The sequence below is a fragment of the Rana temporaria genome, chromosome 2 (assembly GCF_905171775.1).
Source record: "Rana temporaria chromosome 2, aRanTem1.1, whole genome shotgun sequence".
NCBI lineage: Eukaryota > Metazoa > Chordata > Amphibia > Anura > Ranidae > Rana > Rana temporaria.
The window spans coordinates 411,845,225-411,869,034 of NC_053490.1; the positions used below are offsets into that span (position 1 = coordinate 411,845,225).

Here is a 23,810-nt window from a genome sequence, read left to right on the forward strand (position 1 = left end):
CATGTTTATCGATCAACTTGGGTACAACCAGCCTGTCAGATTTTTACATGCAATTATTGATAACTGCTATTATAGCCGCTAGCAGTAATCGCTATATTCTCCTGGTGGGGATGGGTTCTCCTGCCCACCTGCCAGGAGAACACAATGGCTCCACTGGAGGGATTTCCCTATCAGCACTGAAATCAAGTGATTTTCTTTTGTTGCACTTGGTCTTTGGCCAGCTTTAACCTCTAGTTCTGGGGTATTGAATGGAACATTCCCTCCCTGGGCTAAGCAAATGTTTAATCTAATAATCGTATTTGCAACACAATTTTCCAGAGAATTTCACTGTGTGGCCTACTTCAAAATGTTCTCAGGTATTTACAATGCCCTTGTGTATTTGTGACTCACAATTCATAGACTTCCATGAAGGGCCCATCCAAAGCCTGTCAACATTCCATTGAAGTCGGTTTACCGTAACTGGGAGGCAGGGGCAGATCCAGGGGGGCAACCGGGCAATTGCCACCCCCGAGAGATTTGTTTTAGTTTCGGAACTTGTGGGCACTAGAGAGTCTGACTGTTGGTATGATGTTCTTGTTATGAAATTCTGTTTTATGCCAGATGTAACGGAAAACGAATCTTCCAAAAAGAAACATTTTTGTCCACAGAATATTTGCCTAAAAGGATATTTTTGGGTAAATGTGAGATGAGTGTTCCATGGCTGCCATTTTTGCCCAGTCACATCAGGGCATTTCTTATTGTTAAATCATGGACACTGATCTTATCTAAGGCCAGGGGTGGATCCAGGGGTGCAACAGGGCTATTGCCCCCCCTCCCCCGAGAAATTAGTTGTGGCCGCGTAAGTGTGTGGGCGGCGCGTTGGGTGGCTCGGCAGCCAAGTGCGTGTGCGGGCAGCATGTTGGGTGAGCCGCCCAGCTGCCCGTCCGCTCGCACAGTCACACTGTGACGGGTGAGAGAGTTGGCCAATCATCAGGCGGCGGAGCGGAGATATGACATCATCTCTCACCGCCCGGCGCCCACCCTGCATCCCTGTCCCTGCAGTTCCTCCCTCACTGTTCAGGCAGCCGTGGGCATCAGAGAGGCTACATCATCTCTCTGATGCCTGGGACACAGGAAGTGACAATCCCCACCTTAGCAAGAAAGTGACAATCTGCAACTTGTGGCAGGTGACGTGGCAAGTGGGCAATCCACAATGTGTGGCAGGTGACATGGCAAATGACAATCCGCAACTTGTGGCAGGTGATGTGGCAAGTGGACAATCCGCAATGTGTGGCAGGTGACATGGCAAATGACAATCCGCAACTTGTGGCAAGTGGACAATCCGCTATGTGTGGCAGGTGACATGGCAAATGACAATCCACAACTGATGGCAGGTGACGTGGCAAGTGAAATACCCACAACTTGTGGCAGGTGACGTGGCAATTGGACAATCCGCAACGTGTGGCAGGCGAAGTGGCAAGTGACACACTCGGGGCTCACACTGATTATGGTGAGTTGAACTGATTCATTTTCTATTACAATGTAATAATAGAAATAATGCGCTTCGATCATCCTGACACAATAACAACCATGGTGCAGTGATGATTGAAGCGTCAACACCAGCCATTTCCCCAATAAATTGCCCGCAAAAAAAGTATTTTCTAGGAGTGCCCCTCCCGAGACTGGACTCTGGATCTGCCCCTGATGGGGAGCCTACAAGTGTTTTTCTCCAAATGTGTACGAAGCCAAGTGTTCTAAAAATCACATGCTTTTGTTTTGTCAAACTGAGTCCTAATGTCCTACTTCACCCATCTTGTGATACATTACGTTTCCTAAAGAGTTTTCCTAGCAGTTTTGTAAAGAACATTTAATAATTCATTCAGCAGCCATGGTTGTGATCCCTTAATTAATATGAATTTGTCAGGTACCTGCTGATCTGTCCTAGTGTCTACTGAGGACGTGTTTACCAATACACAAAACTTGTTAAGGCACATTTTATCGTGACCTTGTTCAGCTTTCTAAGAAAATGGAAAACAATCGGGCTTTTAGGCTCCATGCACACTGAAGCTGATAAAAGCTATAAAAAAAGCCAGTAGCTTTGCAGGGAGCCTTTCAACGTTTTTTAGCGTTTTTGCAATAGCTTTAATCAGCGTTTTTGAGTGTAGCTTTTTTCTTTTTTTTATGCGTTTTTCTACGTTTTGCGTTTTTAAGCGTTTTGAACGCAAATTTCGGGCGTTCAGAAAAAAGCCAATAAACTCCTAAGCTCATTAACACTAAAAAACGCCAAGGTGTGCATGGGCACATAGGCTAACATAGAGTTCAGTTTAAGGGCTTTAAAAAAAAAAGCCAAAACGCCAATAAACTGCAGTTTATCAGTTTCAGTGTGCATGGAGCCTAAGAGCCGGTTCACACTGGGGCGACTTGGGATCCGACTTGAAGTCGCCTCAAGTCGTCCCAAGTCGCGCTGTCGAGAAAAACAATGCAAGTGAATGGGAGCGGTGTTAATACACACGACTCGAGTCGCTCCGACTTCAAAAGAAGTTCCTGTACTACTTTAATCCGACTTGTAGGCGATTTGTACCCATTGATTTCAATGGAAGTCGCCTCCAAGTCTGATCCAAGTCTGATCACTGTCTTAACTGAAGCGACTTTCCAGGAAGATAACATACATTTCTCAGGCAAACCTCTCCCTCCCCTAGAGCTGATTGTTGTTTGATTGGCCACTGGAAAGTCTCCTGTCCTGGAGACGACTTCAAGTTGTGTTGTAAATCGCCCCAGATCGCCCTGTGGTTCATGCTCAAGTCGCGTCGGAGTCGCCTCTGAAAGTCACGCTGGAAGTCGTGTCACCCTAGTGTGAACCGACTCTTAGGGAGTTGGCATCCTACATGTTAAAAGGAGAATACTGGCTTGCACCTCGATGTTTTCAAACACGTAGTTGTGACTTTGTCCACCAAGTTGATTCTGTAAGTTGGTACACAATGTATCTATACCTATTGTTATCCTTTTTTGTAGCCATAGGACAATCCCAGGTGGTTTTAGTCCAGATCTACCTTTGTCTAGCAGCATTAGATATTTTAATTGGTTGAAATGTGTTGCAGGTATTTAGCCAGAACTGGGAATACTGTATCCAGTCAAACATCTGCCTGAAGGTGGAAAGAAGACCCTAGTAGACTAGAAGGCACTTCCCTGCCCATTTACATTGTTTTCTGAAAATCTGTTTTGATTTTTCAATATTTTCTAACTGGCTCATCTTTTTTTATTTGCTCAATTCTTAATTTCATTATTGCTGCTAAAGAATTTAGAGACAAACATATCTATTGTTTTCAGTGTACATAAAAGTATAATGGATTAAAGGCACTACATGGTATAGAAATCTCTCAAACGGAATCCACTACCACAATGTGCATGTACAATTCAGACCAATGAACAAATAAGTAGTGACTATAAATATGCGGTCATGCGATCAATAATTATGGTGGCTAGAATGGTATAGAGGCTTGTGAGGAAGGGACCCTAGACAGGCTAAATAATTGTACTTGCTAAGGCAGAACGATCTAATAAGACTTAAAGCGGGAGTTCACCCATTTCTAAAAAAAATTTTTTTCTTCCCCTAGATTCCTGCTCGTTCGGTCTAGGGGAATCGGCTATTTGTATTAAAATAGGTGCAGTACTTACCCGTTTTCGAGCTGCATCTTCTTCCGTCGCTTCCGGGTATGGTCTTCGGGAGCGGGCGTTCCTTCTTGATTGACAGTCTTCCGAGAGGCTTCCGACGGTCGCATCCATCGCGTCACTCGTAGCCGAAAGAAGCCGAACGTCGGTGCGGCTCTATACTGCGCCTGCGCACCGACGTTCGGCTTCTTTCGGAAAATCGTGACGCGATGGATGCGACCGTCGGAAGCCTCTCGGAAACCTGTCAATCAAGAAGGAACGCCCATTCCCGAAGCCCATACCCGGAAGCGACGGAGAGGATGCGTCTCGTAAACGGGTAAGTACTGCACCTATTTTTAAATAAATAGCCGATTTCCCTAGTAATAACGAGCAGGAATCTAAGGGGGAAAAGTGCCCTCTAAGGGTGAACCCCCGCTTTAAAGTGATTCTAAGGCCCCATACACACGAGAGGATTTATCCGCAGATACGGTCCAGCGGACCGTTTCCACGCATAAATCCTCTCAAAGATTTCCGCAGATTTCGATGCGATGGAGTGTACACACCATCGCATTGAAATCCGCGCGGAAATCCTCTGCCGATGACGTGTCGCGCCGTCGCCGCGTCATAATCGCGACGCTGTCATATAAGGAATTCCACGCATGCGTCAAATCATTACGACGCGTGCGGGGAATCCCTTTGGACGAATGGATCCGGTAAGTCTGTACAGACGAGCGGATCCATCCGTTGGAATGGATTCCAGCAGATGGATTTGTTGTGCATGTCAGCAAATATCCGATCTGCTGGAATCCATCCCAGAGGAGATTTCTCCGCGGAAACAGATCCGCTGGCGTGTACACACCATAGGATCTATCCGCAGAAACCCATTTGCTGGGATTTATCTGCGGATGGATTCTATCGTGTGTACGGGGCCTATGTGCCGGTTCACACTACAGCGACTTGGGATCCGACTTGTGTTGCTCCAAGTCGCGCGACATGAAAAATTCAATTGAAATGAATGAGAGCAGTCCTAATGCACACTACTGAAGTCGCTCCGACTTCAGAAAAGGTTCCTGTACTACTTCATGGCGACTTCCAGGCGACTTGTACCCATAGATTTCAATAGAGGTTTCTTCCAAATTTGGATCCCTTGTCTTAACTGAAGCAACTTTACAGGAAGAGAAAATAGTTTACTCTGGCAAACCCCTCCCTCCCACAGAGCTGATTATTCTGTGATTGGCCACAGCCAAAGTCGCCTGTCATGGAGGCAACTTTAAGTTGCGCTGAAGTTGCCTTGCCAAGTCGTGCTGTAAGTTTGGTTGCCCCTGTGTGAACTGGCACTTAAGGTTGTGTTTTATTTTTATTTAAATAACAAACATGTTATACGTACCTGCTCTGTGCAATGGTTTTGCACAAAACAGCCCCGATCCTCTTCTTTTTGGGTCACTGGCTGCTCCCCTCTGCCTCTTACTATGGGGGCACTCGAGCAGACTCGCTCCTGAGTTACAATTCCTGTGAATGGACATTGTTCTTTCACACACAGAGTGGGACTTGGCCCCACCCCTCACTCTTTGCTCATTGGCTCACTGTCTGTGATTGACAGCAGCAGGGGCCAATTGCTCCCAATGCTGTGTGAGCCAATGAGGAAAGTGATACCCGGGAGAGCTTCTGCACTAATGCACATCACTGGATTGAGATGGACTCAGGTAAGTATAATGGGGGAGGCTGGGGGGGGGGGACTGCACCCATAAGGTTTTTTACCTTAAAGCGGAGGTCCGCCTAATATATATAATAAGGACCCTTACCTGTCCAGGGCGCCCGGGATGTTGGCACCTCAAGCTGATTTGTCCCTCGGGTGGAGGCACCACCATCTTCGGTAAGGGAATCGAAAAGTGAAGCCTTGCGGCTTCACTTCCTGGTTCCCTACTGTGAATGCGCGAGTCACGCTGCGCAATCCCACTGGTCCCTGCTGTCTTCTGGGACCTTGTGTCTCCCATAAGACAGCGGGGGGCGCTGGACATGGCGTAGATATCCGTGGATACTGCGGCTATCTATGCCCGGAAGTGGGAACAAATACCTGTATTGGACAGGTATCTGCTCCCTCCCTCCCCCCTGAAAAGTGCCAAATGTGACACCGGAGAGGGGGAGGATTCCAAAAAGCGAAAGCTCCATTTTTTGGTGGAACTCTGCGTTAAGGCATTAAATGCCTTAATGTGATTGTAAACGATCACCTTGTAAAACAACCCATTCACTTTAAAATAGAAATGAAAGGAAAAACATTATAAATACCTTTTTTCCCCTTTTAATAATTGATCACATTCCCCCTCCTCTCAGCTGGGGGGAGGAGAAGCAGCAGCACACTGAGCTTCTCAGTGAATGGCTGTGCCGTGGGGGTGGGGGGGTGTGTGTTAGGACAAGTCTGATCATTGGAGAGGAGAGTACACAGAGGGCCAGATCCACAAAAGGGATACGCTGGCGTATCTACTGATACGCCGTCGTATCCCTGTTTCTACCTATGCGACTGATTCACAGAATCAGTTACGCATAGATATTCCTAAGATACGGCAGGTGTAATAGTTTTACACTGTCGGATCTTAGGATGCAGTACCTCGGCCGCCGCTGGGAGCATTTCTCGTCGAAATTCCGCGTCTGGTATGCAAATTAGCACTTACGGAGATCCACGAAGCGGTTTCCCTTCGTGAAGTCTCCGTAAGTTGTTAGTTTGCAAACGCAAAATTAGGGCTACTTTTACAAAGTGTAAAGTTAATACACCATGTAAAAGTAGACCCTTCTTTCCCGCGACGCTGTCCAATTTTTAAAAAAAAAAAATTTTTCCCACCGCATCTCTTTTTTTCCCCGACGCAACTTTTTTTTACCTGGCACGATTCACAAAACTTGGCGTAACGTAACTTCGCGCAAAGCACGTCGGGAAAATCGCGTCGGGAGCATGCGCAGTACGTCCGGCGCGGGAGCGCGCCTTATTTAAATGGGACTCGCCCCATTAAATTGGGCCCGCCTTGCGCCGGACGAATTTAAGTTACACCGCTGTAAATTTCTAGGTAAGTGCTTTGTGGATCGGGCACTTAGGTAAAAATTTTGCGGCGGTGTAACTTAAATAGGAAAAGTTAAGTTACGGCCGCTCGTTGTGGATCTGGCCCAGAGTTCCCAGCACTGCTAGAGAATTGTGAGGGTGCAACGAAGACCATAGTAGCTCAGAAATTGATTGTGCAGGTGTTTCATCAGATTAGACGACCCATCAGAATGTGTAACGGAAGAAATGTTTTGTCGCCGCCATCTTGCTACACCCTGGACTCCTCCACAGCAATGATACACAAGAAGGGGCAAGTGGACATCTTGTTACACCCACCAGAGTTTTGCATTTTATACTTTTTCTACTGCGTTTATATAGTGAAATACAGTACTTAGAACTTTGTAAATGTTCTGTCTGATTAGCAAACCTGTGAGATCAGCAGGCTTGCGGCTGCTTTTACAATTAAACATCTAAAGAGTGAGACGGAGTTCTAAGTACTGTATTTCACTATATAAACTCAGTTTACTGTTGCAAATAACTGTGAGATGCAAAACTCCGGTGGGTGTAACAAGATGTCCGCTTGCCATCTGTCAGGAACAAGTATGGAGATCGAGATGTCAAGAGGGCTCCCCTTGCGACTGAGTGCAGCGCGACCCTGGAGTTTGGAACACAGAGGCACAGTTGGCCAGGTTCTTGTTTGCAGTCTGATGGGCTTAGTCACTGAGGGATGGCTGAAGAAGGCAGAACTGAGCTTTGTTGTGCTCAGGTGAGCAGAGATACCAGAAGCCATGCCGGGGGCCATACACAGGTAGGTCAGTCCAGAGCAACTACAGGGGCGAGCCAAGGTCATACATGAGCAGGGTCCAGGTACAAGCCGAGGGTCAAGCCAGGTGGTCAGGAAGCAGAAGCAGAGTCCAGAAGCAGGCCAAGGGTCAAAACTAGGAGATCAGGAAGCGAGATCAAGGAAAGCCGAGTCACAGCAGATAGGTACGGATCAAGGAACACGGTCAAAGCACACAGGAGACTGAAGAGATAATCCAACACTGTCCATCAGTCACAAGCTGACTTAAATAGGGCCATTGGCACCAGGGTCAGTCACACCACTTGTGCGCCGTCGCGCACGCGCTATACTGTGCATGCGTGTGTGCATCAAAGCACATCTTGGAACCCTCCGTGGGCGTCCATTGAGGTTTTGGGCAACATTGCCTGTACGGAAATGGCCATGTCCCTGACACCCCCTTCTCAGTGTATCCTTACTGTGGAGTGTGGGGTGTATCAAGATGGCGGCGACGAAATGTCACTTCCGTTACACATTCTGACGGGTCGCCAAATCTGATGAAACACCGTCTGTTTCATTGCCCTTGGATTTACCAACAACCATTTCATTTCACCTCCACATATGTTAAGATGTGGTTGACAACTAACCTGGACATACTTCATGTCATGTATATTTATTTATTTGTTTATTTATTTATTTGTTTCTTATTCTTTTTTTTTATTAGTTTCTCTTACCTGTTTAGATTTTCCAAATGCACACATTTTGTGTAACTCCGTCAATCCGCTACTTATAAGTTTGTTACAAAGCTAGTGAGGCCCAGCTAGGATGATGTTGCATTTCTTGGGGCAATTTATCATCAAGCACCCTTGGATTCTAAGGGCCAGATCCACATACATGTAGAACGGCGCAGCGTATCAGAGGTACACTACGCTGCCGTGCCGTACCTTACCTGGCGCATTTTCGAATCCTCAGCGATTTCGCGCCGTAAGTTACGGCGGCGTAGTGTATTTCTGGCGGCAGATTTCAAATTGGGCAGGTTGGGGGCGGGTTTCATTTAAATGAAGCACGTCCCCACGCTGAATAAAATGCGCATGCGTCGTCCAGAAATTTCCCGCCGTGCTTTGCGCGAAATGACGTCGCAACGACGTCATTTTTTTAACTTAGACGTGAGTTACGTCCATCCCTATTTCACGGACGACTTACGCAAAAAAATTTTTTTTTAAATTTCGACGCGGGAACGACGGCCATACTTAACATGCCAATTCTATCTATACGCCGCAAAATACCAGCTTTAACTATACGCCGGAAAAAGCCGACTAGAGACGACGTTAGAAAATGCGACGGCCGCGCGTACGTTCTTGAATCGTCGTAAATCGCTAATTTGCATACCCGACACGGAAAACGCCACCCAGCGGACGCCGAAGTATTGCATCTTAGATCCGAAGGCGTACAAAGACGTACACCTGTCGGATCTAACCCAGAAGCCGTTGTATTTTGTTTTGAGGATTCAAAACAAAGATACGACGCCGGAATTTTGAAATTACGCGGCGTATCACTAGATACGCCGGCGTAATTTCTTTGTGAATCTGGCCCTAAATCCATCTCTTGCACCTTGCTCGGCCATAGTGACCAACATTTGTTTGTTACTTTTTTTATATTACTATTAATAGCATATCCAGGAACTAAACAAAATAGGCCATATGATTGTATTGCCTTCCATAATTAAATTTCTCATAAAAACTGCTGTAAAAATACCAGCTGCATTATTTCACAACTGTTTTGGTTCATGGAGGAAGTAAAGCAACATGATGAAAGAAGATGGAGACGTGATCAGATGCACTACTTCCTGAGCTCTGCGAATCGGAGCAAAGCAGCTGCTGTTTTTGTTTGAACAGGTTTACCATCTTCCTCAAAAAGATTACGCAGCTAACTTTTGAAATGGTTGACAGATATCACCTTGTTTGCAAGATTTGGGAACATATTATTCTAATTCTAACCTTGATGGTTGTTTTATGAGTGCGGTTTTGACTTCTGTGAAAGCTATACCTTCTAGGTTACAATGGAAGACGTATAGATTACATAGAAACCGTGTACAAAAAGAAATCTTCAAGGTGACTCATAAAGTGTGAACGAAACTCCTAGATCTTGTCTGATTATTCCTGGAGAACAAAATTTAGAAACTCTTTGGCCCCGTTCACACCTAGGCGTATATACGCCTGTAGTGTGAACGCCGCTGCCGCCCCGACACGCCAGAGGGATGCTTTAGCATTGCCCTCTATGGAGATGGTTCACATCTCCACGCCGGACGCCTGATGCCTGCCGCCTGAAAAAAGGTCCCGGACCTTTTTTTCAGGCGTCGTTCGGCTAGGAGACGTGAACCATCTCCATAGAGGGGGTCACAGGCTGCATTCACAATCGCCCCGAATCGCGGTACAAAACGCTGCTATTTGCCGCCGCAATTCGCGGGACAAAACGCCGCGATTCAGTACGCTATAGTGTGAATGCAGCCTTTGGGGATGAATTGATTTTATCAGTTTATTCAAAATAGGCTTTATTTTTTCAAAAAACATTTTTAATATTGCTTTAAGCACTTCAGCCCCGGACCATTTGGCTGCCGAATGACCAGGCCACTTTTTGCGTTTCGGCACTGCGTCGCTTTAACTGACAATAACGCGGTTGTGCGACGTGGCTCCCAAACAAAATTGACGTCCTTTTTTGCCACAAATAGAGCTTTCTTTTGGTGGTATTTGATTACCTATGCGGTTTTTATTTTTTGCGCTATAAACAAAAATAGAGCGACAATTTTGAAAATACCTTTCTAAAATAAATATCCCCAATTTTTTTCTCAGTTTAGGCCGATATGTATTCTTCTACATATTCTTCTACATATTTTTGGCCCAAAAAATTGCAATAAGCGTATATTGATTGGTTTGCGCAAAAGTTATAGCGTCTACAAAATAGGGGGTAGTTTTATGGTATTTTTATTATAATTTTTTTTAACTTGTTATGGCAGCAATCTGCGATTTTTCTTGTGACTGCGACATTATGGAGGACACATCGGACACGTTTGACACTATTTTGGGACCATTCACATTTATACAGCGATCAGTGCTATAAAAATGCACTGATTACTGTATAAATGTGACTGGCAGTAAAGAGGTTAACCACTAGGGGGCGGGAAGGGGTTAAGTGTGTCCTAGGGAGTGATTCTAACTGTTAGGGGGCGTGGCTTACTGTGACACGTCACTGATCGCTGCTTCCGATGAGAGGAAGCAGACGATCAGTGACATGTCACCAGGCAGAACAGGGAGATGCCTTGTTTACAAAGGCATTCTGCCGTTCCATGACCCGATTGCGGGACACCGGCAGTCATCAAGTCCGCAGGTCCCGTGGGCACGGTCATGGAGACCATGTTGGGAGCGCACCTGCACTCGATAGAGGGCAGGATTGAAATCAATGTATATATACGTTGCTTTGCCTGTCCGTGCCATTCTGCCGACGTATATCTGCGTGAAGCAGTCGGCAAGCGGCTAATTCTCAGAATTATTTGTCATGGATTCATTCTTAATGACACCCCCACACATCACTATTATATCCGGCAAGGATTGAATAAAAAAAACGACAAGTCCATAGATTGACTTCACTACAACCAACCTGCCTATACATGGATTGAAATTCGGCCGGTTCCTGCTGAACCGGATACATTTCGATCCGTCTATGGCCGGCTTTATTAGCTGGATCAACAGATGAAAATAAAGGATGAAAAAAACAAATGCAGCCACTACATCTTATGCCTCATACCGTTCTTCATGTCATGCAAAAAAACTATGTTTTTCTTGACGCGATTTGTCATGATTCCTCTCAAGCCTGCCTTGCATACACACGTTCGTGAAAAAAAAATGCTTGCGCAAAGCGTGGTGACGTACAACACCTACGGCAACACATACGATGGCACTATAGAGGGGAAGTTCCATTCGAATGGCGCTACCCTTTGGGCTGCTTTTGCTAATTTCTTGCTTCTGAGCATGCACGTTCCCCCCCCCTCGTTAAAGCGTACACACATCCGTTTTTCACGATGTGAAAAATTTCGAGAAAAAAATAGGTTCTACATTTTTTTTTTTCGCCCATTTTTCCCATCTAGAAAAATGCTCGCATACACACGACCGTTTTTCAAGACCAATTTAAAAAATGGCATTTTTCTCGTCATGAAAAACGGTCGGTCGTGTGTACGTGGCATAAGGATCGGTAAACTGCAATATACAGCAATATATTTCTAGACTTGGTAAGAACCAGTGGACAGCTGGCTCCCTATGACGTACAAGAGGAAAATGATGGACAGGACCTGTTGGAAAGCGGTGCTAGAGAAGAGGACAATGTTTGATTCAGTTGCCTTTAAAGTATATTTATGCAGCATAAAAAGCACATAAAATGAAAAGGGCTCATGAATTGTATTTTTTGGGAGGATGAATTTATCTTTCTCTGATAAAAGCTACTTTTTCAATACCAACTTCCCATAGTCTTTGCCAGCTGGAAGTATCAGTATTCCAGCAGAGCCCCTAATTGCCAGTTCTTTCGAAGCATAAATCCCCCAAACCCCTTTGGCATAGAGACCATGGCACTGATTATGTGACGGACTACTGAAGAGAGCCACAGGTGCTATTTTCATTCAGTAATAGAACAGTACTACTAAATCTATATCTGCTATATGTTTGAGTATAGGTGTGCTTTTTAAAGAGCAATGTATAAAACAAATTAGAAAATGACTCATGATTTCTTAGAAAACGCTGCAGTTTTACAAAGTTTTGTTATAAACTTGTCATAATGCCCCATATACCGTATATACTCGAGTATAAGCCGAGTTTTTCAGCACATTTTTTTGTTCTGAAAATGCCCCCCTCGGTTTATACTTGATTAACCTTTTTGTGCCTGATCTCCCGGACTTTGGGGACCCGGTACCGGCCGGCCTTTATTTGTTGTCCAGGGGACCTACGGCCGGGGAGCACCGTTTTTTTTCAAAGCCTGGCACCCCTTCCATAGACTCCCATGTTAAAAGGTAATTTCTCCGGTGAATTTGGGGACCCGGTACTGACCAGTCGTAGGTCCCCTGGACACGGAACTTGGCACAAATATAGCCCCATTTTTCCTCTACAAGTGTGCAAAGTATGTTGTCTGGGGGACCTACGACTGGGGAGCACCGATTTTTCAAAGTCAGGCACCCCTTCTATAGACTCCCATGTTAAACGGTCATTTCTCCAGTGAATTTGGGGACCCGGTACTGGCCGGTCGTAGGTCCCCTGGACACGGATCTTGGCACACATATAGCCCCATTTTTCCTCTACAAGTGTGCAAAGTATGTTGTCTGGGGGACCTACGACTGGGGAGCACCGATTTTTTAAAGTCAGGCACCCCTTCCATAGACTCCCATGTTAAACGCCAGTCTAGTCATGGGCACAGTGAGGCATGGGCACAGTGACTCATGGACACAGTGAGGCATGCACATGGACACAGTGAGGCACAGTGAGGCATGCAGATGGACACCCTTTTTTTGTGGTAAAATTAGGTGCCTCGGCTTATACGAGTATATACGGTAAATTGAGCAGGGTTTCCATGTGGATTCTGGACAGGACTGTGAAGGCACGTGACTCATGTTTTTCTATGAAAAGTCCTAGTTTCCGAATTACAACTCCCTGTGTGTAATGGTTCCATTACGGTGATGTAAATATTTTTATGTCTTTGTCATCAAAAGTTTACATAATTAGACCAGGTAGTGCAGGTAGTGCATGATCTTAAAACAAATTGGGCTGGTACTTCAGTGTGACTGCATTGGGCGTTTTTGAGACTCCTTGTCCAGAACTATGTGCAACCCATGTAATCCCTCCCTTGATGCATCACCCGTGATAATATGGTTTTCAAATTTTGTCAAATATCTTTGATGCTGAAAGCTAATTCTTGTCTAACCTGTATTTTTTTTCATCTCCAATTCAATTGGGAGTGAACGGCAAGGGTCTGAGTTCCAACAGACGGTGGAAAGGGGTGGGAGAAATCTTAGCAGTCGTGCATAATAGAGCAAGTAAGTAGCATACAGCATAGTTCAAGGAGGTGATGGTCAAAGTCAGCTGGTAGGAAGTGTGCGACCCATGGTTAACAGACCCCAGGGAACTTGGGTGGCCTTGAAGCTTTGCCGTTAGCTTCCTATGCCACGTACACACGATTGGAAATTCTGACATAAGTCTGGACTTTTGCTGTCGGAATTTCCACCAACAAAAGATTGAGAGCAGGTTCTCTATTTTTCCGACGGAAAAAGTTCCTATCGGAAGATCCGCTCATCTGTATGCAATTTCCGACGCACAAAAAAACACGCATGCTCAGAATCAAGCAGAAGAGCCGAACTGCCTATTGAACTTCACTGATCTCGGCTCGTCGTATGTGTTGTACGTCACCGTGTTCTTGACGGCCGGAATTTCCCACGAGATTTGTGTGACCGTGTGTATGCAACACAAGTTTGAGCCAACATTCCATCGGAAAAAATCCACGTTTTTCTTGTCGGAATTTCTGATTGTGTGTACGGGGCATTAGATAGTAGTGTCCAGTGTAGTACTTTTTTTTTCTTCAACAGCTTGCCTTTCATATCTATTGGGTCTGTCCACAGTCTGCCAGGCTTTTATTGCTGTCTGTGCCCCATTAGAGAGATTCACCCTCTCTATTTGTCCCCTCTGCAATTATCACTGAAAGTAAAAGTAGAATAGAAAACCTCAAATTTCGGATTGTTCTCAGAACAAGAATAGGTGGGATATTTTTAAATAGGAACACTAGTCCCAGTGACCATGCTTTGGAACAGGAAGTGACGTTAAATATCCCCAAATGGGATATCCTCCCTTATGCCGCATACACACGATTAGAATTTCCGACAACAAATGTTCGATGTAAGCTTTTGGTTGGATATTCCGACCATGTGTATGCTCCATCGGACATTTGCTGTCGGAATTTCCGACAGCAAATGTTTGAGAGCTGGTTCTCAATTTTTCCGACAGTAAAAATTCTTGTCGGAAATTCCGATGGTCTGTATGCAATTCCAACGCACAAAAATACTACGCATGCTTGGAATCAATTCGATGCATGCTCGGAATCATTGAACCTCGTTTTTCTCTGCTAGTCATAATGTTGTACGTCACCGCGTTCTTGACGTTCGGAATTTCAGACAACATTTGTGTGACCGCGTGTATGCAACACAAGTTTGAGCCAACATTCTGTCGGAAAAAAAATCCACGGTTTTGTTGTCGGAAATTCCAATCGTGTGTACGTGGCATTAGTCTATCCAAAATGGAAGAAAAAAAACAAAGTTTTGTCTTTAGTTCCACTTTAAGGTAAGGAAGTATTTTCATGGGTTCCTGAATGTTTTTTATGGGAATAGAAAAGCAGGATGGTGGTATCCACATTGCTAACTGTTTTTAGAAGTTTCGCTTTAAAGTTGACCTAATGTCCTAATTTAATAGTTAAGGACCGGTAAGGATTTGCCCCCTTAATGAACAGGCCATTTTTTGCGATACGACACTGCGTCACTTTGACAATTTTGCGGTTGTGCGGCGCTGTTACTAAACAAAATGTATGTCCTTTTTTTTCCCACAAATAGAGCTTTTTTGGGCGTTATTTGATCACCCTTTTTTTTCCCCGCTATAAGCAAAAAAAAGACTGCAATTTTGAAAAAATAAAATAAAAATATATATATCTTTTACTTATATTTTTTACTTTTTGGTATAATAAATCAGGGGTCGACAATATCCGGGTGCCAGGTCGCAATTGCGACAAGAAATTGTGACCTGGCGCCCACCGGTAATTGAGGCCGCGGCTTTGCAGCCTACAAGGCTGCGAATCCGCGGCCTCAATTACCCGCCGCCGCGGGCCCGCCACGATCGCGCGGTGGTGGAGGTGGGGCGCACGGAGGCACAGGATCCTATCGTAGCGGGCCCGTGACGGCCGGTAATTGAGGCCTCGGCTTTGCGGCCTTGTGAAGTACCAAGCTCTTCCTTCTGTGAGCTGGCGACATCTGGTGGCAGCCGTTGGCATTACAAGTTAAACAGCAATTCTAATGTGTGTCACTTTTCACTATTTTCACTGCAATCTCCTTCTCTCTAATTAGAACCCCCAAACATTATGTATATTTTTTATTCTAACACCCTAGAGAATAAAATGGCGATCGTTGCAATACTTTCTGTCACGCCGTATTTGCACAGCGGTCTTACAAGTGCACTTTCTTGGGGAAAAAATTACACCTTTTTTAATTAAAAAATAAGACAACAGTAAAGTTATCCCAATTGTTTTTAATATTGTGAAAGATAACGTTACGGAGAGTAAATTGATACCCAACATGTCAAAATTGCGGCCGCTCGTGGAATGCCGACAAACTTTTACCCTTTAAAATCTCCATAGGCGACGTTTAAAAAAATCTACAGGTTGCATGTTTTGAGTTACAGAGGAGGTCTAGGGCTAGAATTATTGCTCTCGCTCTACCAATCGCGGCGATACCTCACATGTGTGGTTTGAATACCGTTTACATATGCGGGCACTACTAACGTATGTGTTCGCTTATGCGCGCAAGCTCGACGGGACGGGGTGCGTTTTCTGGTTCCTAACTTTTTTAGCTGGCTCCTAGATTCCAAGCAAATTTGTCAAGCCATGTAAATTAAATATCCCCCCAAAAAATATTTTTTTCATCAGTTTAGGCCAATATGTATTGTTCATATTTTTGGTAAAAAATATCACAATAAGCGTATATTGATTGATTTGTGCAAAAGTTATAGTATCTACAAAATAGGGGATATATTTATGGCATTTTTATTATTATTATTATTATTATTATTATTATTATTAGATATTGTTTTACTAGTAATGGTGAAGATCAACGATTTTTATCAGGACTGTGACATTGCGGCAGACAGATTTTACACTTTTTTGAGACCACTGACAGCGATCAGAGCTGAAAATTGCCACTGATTACTGTATAAATGACACTGGCAGGGAAGGGGGTTAACACTAGGGTGGGATCAAGGGGTTAAGTGTTCCCTAGGGAGGTGTTTCTAACTGGGGGGGGTGTAGTGACTGGAGGAGGAGAGATCGCTGTTCCTAAGCAATAGGAACAGCAGATCTGTCTCTCCTCCCCTGACAGAAAGGAGATCTGTCTGTTTACATTGACAGATCCCCGTTCTGACTCTCTGAGGAGCGATCATGGGTGGCAAGCTGGCATCGCACCAGCCGGCCACGCGCATCAGCGGCGCACCCCGGGCCCCCTAGAGCTCTTAAAGGGATGACGTACAATTACGGTGATTCACCCAGGAGAGCTAACCTGCCACAGTACAAGTGCGCGCGGCTGGTCTTTAAGTGGTTAAAGGAGAAGTATAGCTTTTTTAGCTATACTTCTCCCATGGATCACAGGTGTGCAGTTCTTTCTTGCCGCTGTCGGTTGATGTCACAGAGCTGGTCCAGGCTCATATGGTTGGGATCTGCCCAGAGGCCTGGACTGGCAGCTGGCTCAGACTCTCAGTGAACTGCTGAGAGCCTGAGCCAGCCCCTCCTGTCCCCTCCACAGCCTAGCCCTCCATTGACTGACAGTCATCAGCTTTCTGCTCATGGAACACTGAGAACTGAGCGATCAATGGTCTTTGATTGTTCAATTCTTAGACCCCGTACACACACTATTAGATTTTCGGCAGCTTTTGGTCTTCATATTTACCAAAACCATGTAGTGCAAGGGCCTTCCTGATTGCATACAATTTGAAACTCCTAAGGCTTGACCTCTTATTACCGGTATATGGTTTTGGTAAGTCTGAAGACAAAAATCTGCAGAAAATCAAATGGTGTGTATGGGGTCTCAGTCTTGGAGCCAGCGGATCCAACTAGGCGAATATACATTTTGTTATTGTTAAGTCCATCTCTTTTAAACAGGCATCAATATGATATAAATCATTATAATTTTCTGAAGCAGATACCCTTCTGCTGCTTTTCTTATAATTTACTTGACAGCATTCTTACTCCTCATTGCTGTATACATTTTAGTTGTGCAAACATAATGGAAACACTGGACTGTAGGAAGTCAGGAGATGAGAGAGGGCAGATCAGGTAAGGAAGAAGGAGCCAGATGACAGCAATGTTCCATGATGCATATGGATGCCTGGACTACAGGAAGGAAGTGTTGGGGATCCATTTTTTTTTTTTATAGTCACAATCTAAGACTATCCTGCATATGATGATGTGTTTTTGGATACACTGCGGGCTCATCTATAACTATACTTTTTAAAATTTGGACTTTAATAAGGCACCCAATTCTATCTTAGCATAGGCTTTGCAGTAATTTCAATGTAAAACTAGGGGTTGTTAAGATGATATACAATCACGTATAACCATTCACAAAAACAACGGCACTTCCGCTCTCGGCCGCAAGTGGAAATTATGTCACCACTGGCTCTCCTCCCTGACCTCCCTTACGTGTTACGTGGCTGTTCACGCCACTTAATCATAGGGTATGGAGCCGTGGTGTAGACGGGTGACATCATTTCCGCTCGCGGCCAAGCGAAAGTGCCGTTGTTATTGTGAATGGTTATACGTGATTGTATATCATCTTAACAGTAAGTGCATTGATGCTTTTATATTTAAATATTATTGTTCAACGATATCGCACTATGGAGCCCCTTTTTGTCTCATTTTGTCATTGAGAGCCTTCACCCCGTGGGACAGTTGAAGTAATATTTACAGTAGCGATTTGCTCTTTTTGTACTATAAAGGGCTAATTTTCATTTTTTTTTTAACCCCATTATGTTACTGCTCGATTAATCGATTATGAAAATGATAATCGATTAATCTCATAATCGATTAGTTGTCGATTAATCGATTAGTTGTTTCAGCCCTAGTGTTTACTTAAACACAAAGAAAATGCAACAATACGCACAGGAGAAAGCTGCTCAATAAGCTTCAAATCCTTCTAAACTTTTTCACCAATACGGAAGCAAAAAACCAAGCCTATGCACACAAACCTGTAAAGGGAATGTACTAAAGAACCTATAGGGGAAAGCTTGGGGGACTATATGTACTAAAGGAACCAGATCAGAGTGACAGAAACTGCCGCATAGCTTTGTTATGTGGCTAGGTGGCTAGTGCAACACTACGTGGAACCTGGGCTGTAACGTTAACTTGGTGCATGGAAAATCTTCAAATTTTTCTATCAGAAAGTTGATGTATTTCTGTTTGTTAATATCACTCTGAGTTCACTGTCTCAGTTTCAGCATGCTGACCCCAGTAAGGTCCTCTGTGTGTGGTTTGTTAGATGTTCACTGCTTGCCGAATGCAGCTCAAGTGGCCCTGCATATAGGTAACATTTCTGTGATGACCTTTCTCCTGCTGATCTGGGGGCCATCAACAGCTGGGTTCTGAGGACTGCTTGTGGACTGACCTTTCATTTTGGTCATTTGTTTATTGATCTGTAAAGACCTGGAATCAGGTATGTTTTAGATGACACAACCGCTCCCTCATGAAAGTAAGGTTTTGTACATTTGGCTACAGCAAACTTCCCATTCCTGGCTTACTATGTTTGTTTGCATGAGCAATGACTCCTTTTGTTACTATGCCATTATTAAGACTTCACAAAACCTACACCTACACCTACACCTGTACACAAAACCTAGTTTGACCAACTGATGCAGGAAAACGCTGCAAAATCGTGGCTTGCGCCACAATTTGCGGCCTGCGGTCAAAACGTTTCTATCCTGAACGTGATGCTTCCACGTTCAGGAGAGGGAGGCTAAGGGAGGTTGAAGATCCCCTAACTGAAGCAGCTTCTAAACTTTTGTAAAAGCCCATGTGTACGTTTACACGTAGGCTTTTATGGAGTTAAGCTTAGGAGTTTTGGCTAAAAAAAACGCCAAAAGCTCCTAAACTCCCAAGTTTAGAAAGCAATAGTGTATTCTACTTTAGCTCTAATGCCGCGTACACAAGATCGGTCCATCCGATGAGAACGGACCGATGGACCGTTTTCATCGGTTAACCGATGAAGCTGACTGATGGTCCGTCGCGCCTACACACCATCGGTTAAAAAAACGATTGTGTCAGAACGCGGTGACATAAAACACAAGGACGTGTTGAAAATAATTAAGTTCAATGCTTCCAAGCATGCGTCAACTTGATTCTGAGCATGCGTGGATTTTTAACCGATGGTCGTGCCTACTAACGATCGGTTTTGATCGGTTTTGTCCTATCATTTAGGAATCCATCGGTTAAATTTAACCACTTCCTTACTGGGCACTTAAACCCCCTTCCTGCCCAGAGGACTTTTTGCGATTCGGCACTGCGTCGCTTTAACTGACAATTGCGCGGTCGTGCGACGTGGCTCCCAATCAAAATTGACGTCCTTTTTTTCCCACAAATAGAGCTTTCTTTTGGTGGTATTTGATCACCTCTGCGGTTTTTATTTTTTGCGATATAAACAAAAATAGAGCGACAATTTTGAAAAAAAAATAAAACATTTTTAATTGTTGCTGTAATAAATGGCTCAATTTTTTAAAAAAAAAACATTTTTATCCTCAGTCTAGGCCGATACATATTCTACATATTTTTAGTAAAAAAAAAAAAAAATCGCAATAAGCGACTGGTTTGCGCAAAAGTTATAGCGCCTACAAAATAAGGGACAGAATTATTATTTTTTTATTATTTTTTTTTTTACTAGTAATGGCGGTGATCTGCGATTTTTATTGCGACTGCGACATTATGGCGGACACATCGGACACTTTGACACATTTTTGGCGCCATTCACATTTATACTGCAATCAGTGCTATAAATATGCACTAATTACTGTATAAATGTGACTGGCAGGGAAAGGGTTAACACTTGGGGGTGAGGAAGGGGTTAAATGTGTGTACCCTAATTAGTGTTCTAACTGTGGGGGAAGGGGGGTGACTGGGGGGGGTGACCGATCTGTGTCTCTATGTACAAGAGACACAGATCCGTCTCCTCTCTCCCCTGACAGCACCGCTGTCTGCGAGAGCCGGGAATGAGAGATGATCTCATATGTAAACATATGAGATCATCTCTCATTGGCCGCACAGATCGCCTAGGAAACGGCCGCTCCGATTGGCCGTTCACGGCGATCTGTGACTGGCTGTGTCCAAGGGACACGGCCAGCACAGGAGTTCCCCGCTGCGCGCTCGGGAGCGCGCGCGGGGAACGCGGAAATGAGCTGCCGTCAATTGACGGCGGCTCAGAGATTTAGAACCACCCTGCGGCCGTCAATAGTCGTACGGCCGTAGGGAAGTGGTTAAAACAAGTTGGCTTTTTTTTAACCGATGGTTAAATAACCTATGGGGCCCACACACGATCGGTTTTGACCGATGAAAACGGTCCATCAGACCGTTGTCCTCTGTTTACCCTATCGTGTGTACGAGGCCTTACTCTACTAGTAGCAGGGCCATCTTTAAGGCAGGGCAAAAGGGGCCTGTCATTGTTGTGGGGGCCAAAGCAGCTGCCTCATACTTGCTAACTATCCCAGTGTAAATTCCCTTGTCCCTTAAAGTTTTAGTCCTGTGCTGTGTCCTGATATCTCAGTGTGAAGTGCTGCTACTAATGCTGCCCAGCTCTGCCCTATTGTGTACAGATGGCTTGCCTGCAGACCATGTGTTTACATGTAAATAACCGGCATTTATATGTAAATAACGGGAGCATTTATATGTAAATAGCGGCAGCATTCATATGTAAATAGCTGAGGCCAGCGGCATTCGTATATAAAAAATAAAGGCGGCATGAATATGTATATCATACCCCTCTGCAGTAAAGAGATGATGTGCTGTAACCTCTAGCAACCAGTCAGTGAGCAGTATTACTGTATAGTAATCTCTAGCAACCAATCAACAAGAAGAAATCATGTGCTGTAACCGCTAGCAACTAATCAGTGAGCCGTAATGTGTGCTGTAACCTCTAGCAACCAGTCAGTAAGTGGTGATGATATGTTGTAACCTTTGGCAACCAATCGCAATCATTACCTGATCTGATACAGTAAACTGATTTTAACCACTTGACAACCGGGCCTATTCTGGCACTTCTCTCCTTCATGTAAAAATCTCAATTTTTTTTGCTAGAAAATTAATCAGAACCCCCAAACATTATATATTTTTTTTAGCAGACACCCAAGGAATAAAATGGCAGTCATTGCAACTTTTTTTCTCTTTCAATAGCCTTTTTTTGGGGGGAAAAAAAAAAAAACGGTTTCATGAATTAAAAAATAACAAAACAGTAAAGTTAGCCAAATTTTTTTGTATAATGTGAAAGATGATGTTACGCCGAGTAAATAGATACCGAACATGTCACGCTTTAAAATTGCGCACACTCATGGAATGGCGCCAAACTTCGGTACTTAAAAATCTCCATAGGCGACGCCTTCATTTTTTTTACAGGTTACTATTTTCGAGTTACAGAGGAGGTCTAGTGCTAGAATTGTCTCATACGCTCTAACGCACGCGACGATACCTCACATGTGGGGTTTAAACAGCGTTTACATATGTGGGCGGGACTTGCATGCGTGTTCGCTTCTAAGCGCGAGCTACCGTGGACAGGGGCGTTTAAAAATGTTTTTTTTTTACTTTACATTTTTTTATTTCTACACTTTTTTTTACTTTTTTTTTTTTATCACTTTTATTTCTATTACAAGGGATATAAACATCCCTTGTAATAGGAATCACTGTGACAGGTCCTCTTTATGGAGAGATGTGGGGTCAATAAGACCCCACATCTCTCCTCCAGGCTTACAAGCATTAGATCGTGAAAATCTATTAGATCGTGATCTAATGCCGACAGCCGCGATTGCAGCTTTGTTTGTCATAACGTCGCGCCCGGACCTCCGACGGTCATAGAGATGACCGGTGACCATCTGGTCAGCGGTCATCTCTATGCTTTCCTAGCTAGTCTAGCTGATATTTATTGTATGTTTCAGAGCAGGTGGAGAGCAAAATTTTTTGCCCAGGGTCCAATCAACATTAAAGACGGCCCTGACTAGTAGACCTATAGATGTCCAGATTGATGTGTGGACCACCATAATACAATATTGTGATATGTAAACATTTTGTATCTAGATAGTGGTTGTTGGCTGGTGATAAGAACGTAGGCACTTGTCAGTAGGGAAAAAAAAACCTTAAAGTGGTGACTATTAGTAGCATCAGGTATGTGAGGAATGTGTTTTGGTCTCATTCCCATTCAGTTCAAGTACTATTTATACAACCTCCTAAGTACTCCCTACTACTCCTTTGATCTTGAGTAGTATTTATAGTAATTGTGTTCTAGTGTTGTAAAGAGTCATACTGTGTAATGACTTATTAGTTGGTAAACATGCACTGGTACCTTATGTACATCCTAGGTGGTTTTAGAAGTTTACGTAAAGGGTATTTATAGACAAAACAAACAAATGGCCACTGCCCTCACCTATAACTGGCCTTTGCAAGCAAGGAGCACATGGAAGGGCAACGCATGCAAAACAAAACCAAAGAAATTCCCAGCTCAATTTACTGACCAGCCTGCAACCAACCAAATGATCCTGTCCAACAGTATGCGATAAAAACAGGGGATTAGTTTGCACACATTTGCAAACACATGCATAAGCTACAGAGCCCCGTTAAGGTACCCCAGTATTTTCTGTAGTTCTAACTCAAAATATTGAGAGCCTCCACAGTGGAAGCACATGCATTATAATGGATAGGCAGGTGAGCATGGAGGGAGCCCACCCCTTCTTATGGGCACATTGGACACCCAGCACATACATCTTTGGCAGCGAAGATGTCCAGTGTGTCCCCTCACCAATATTTCAACAGTACAAACAAATGGCCAATGCCCTCACCTATAACTGTCTATTTATAGACAAAACCTTCTCCCATTGATAGACCTACCTTTCCTTTCCTATGTTGGTATGGAAAGCTACTATTATAAGCAGTGCCACCATCAGGGGGGTACAGGCATTACACCTGTAAGGGGCCAGTGATCCCCAGGGGCCCGGCTGGCCCCCCTCCCGTTTTTTTTTATTTTCATTATTTTATTTTTTATTTATTTTCTGTAAGGGGCCGGATGGTCCCCAGGGCCCCTTACAGACCCGGCTGGCCCCACTCTCATTTTTTTTTTTTGCATTACACCTGTAAGGGGCCCGATGGTCCCCAGGTTATTATCTTGCGTCAGGAGACAGGAGGGAAGAGATTGCACTTTTTTTTCCGTCAGAATCCCCCCCCCCCCCCGGTTCTCTGCTCCAGGGGGCCCTGCTTAAAGCTGTGTAAGGGGCCCCAAAATTTGTGATGGCTGCCCTGATTATAAGGCCAGCTTTAGAATAGGTATCCCCATTGGAAGATTTACCCTCAACTCCT

General features: G+C 44.4%; 1 protein-coding gene across 1 annotated transcript in view; it reads left to right on the forward strand.

Moving 5' to 3' along the window:
* PRKX (protein kinase X-linked) overlaps positions 1 to 23,810 on the forward strand; it is a 244,170-nt gene that overhangs the window by 37,016 nt on the left and 183,344 nt on the right. The gene's annotated exons all lie outside the window — the stretch shown is intronic.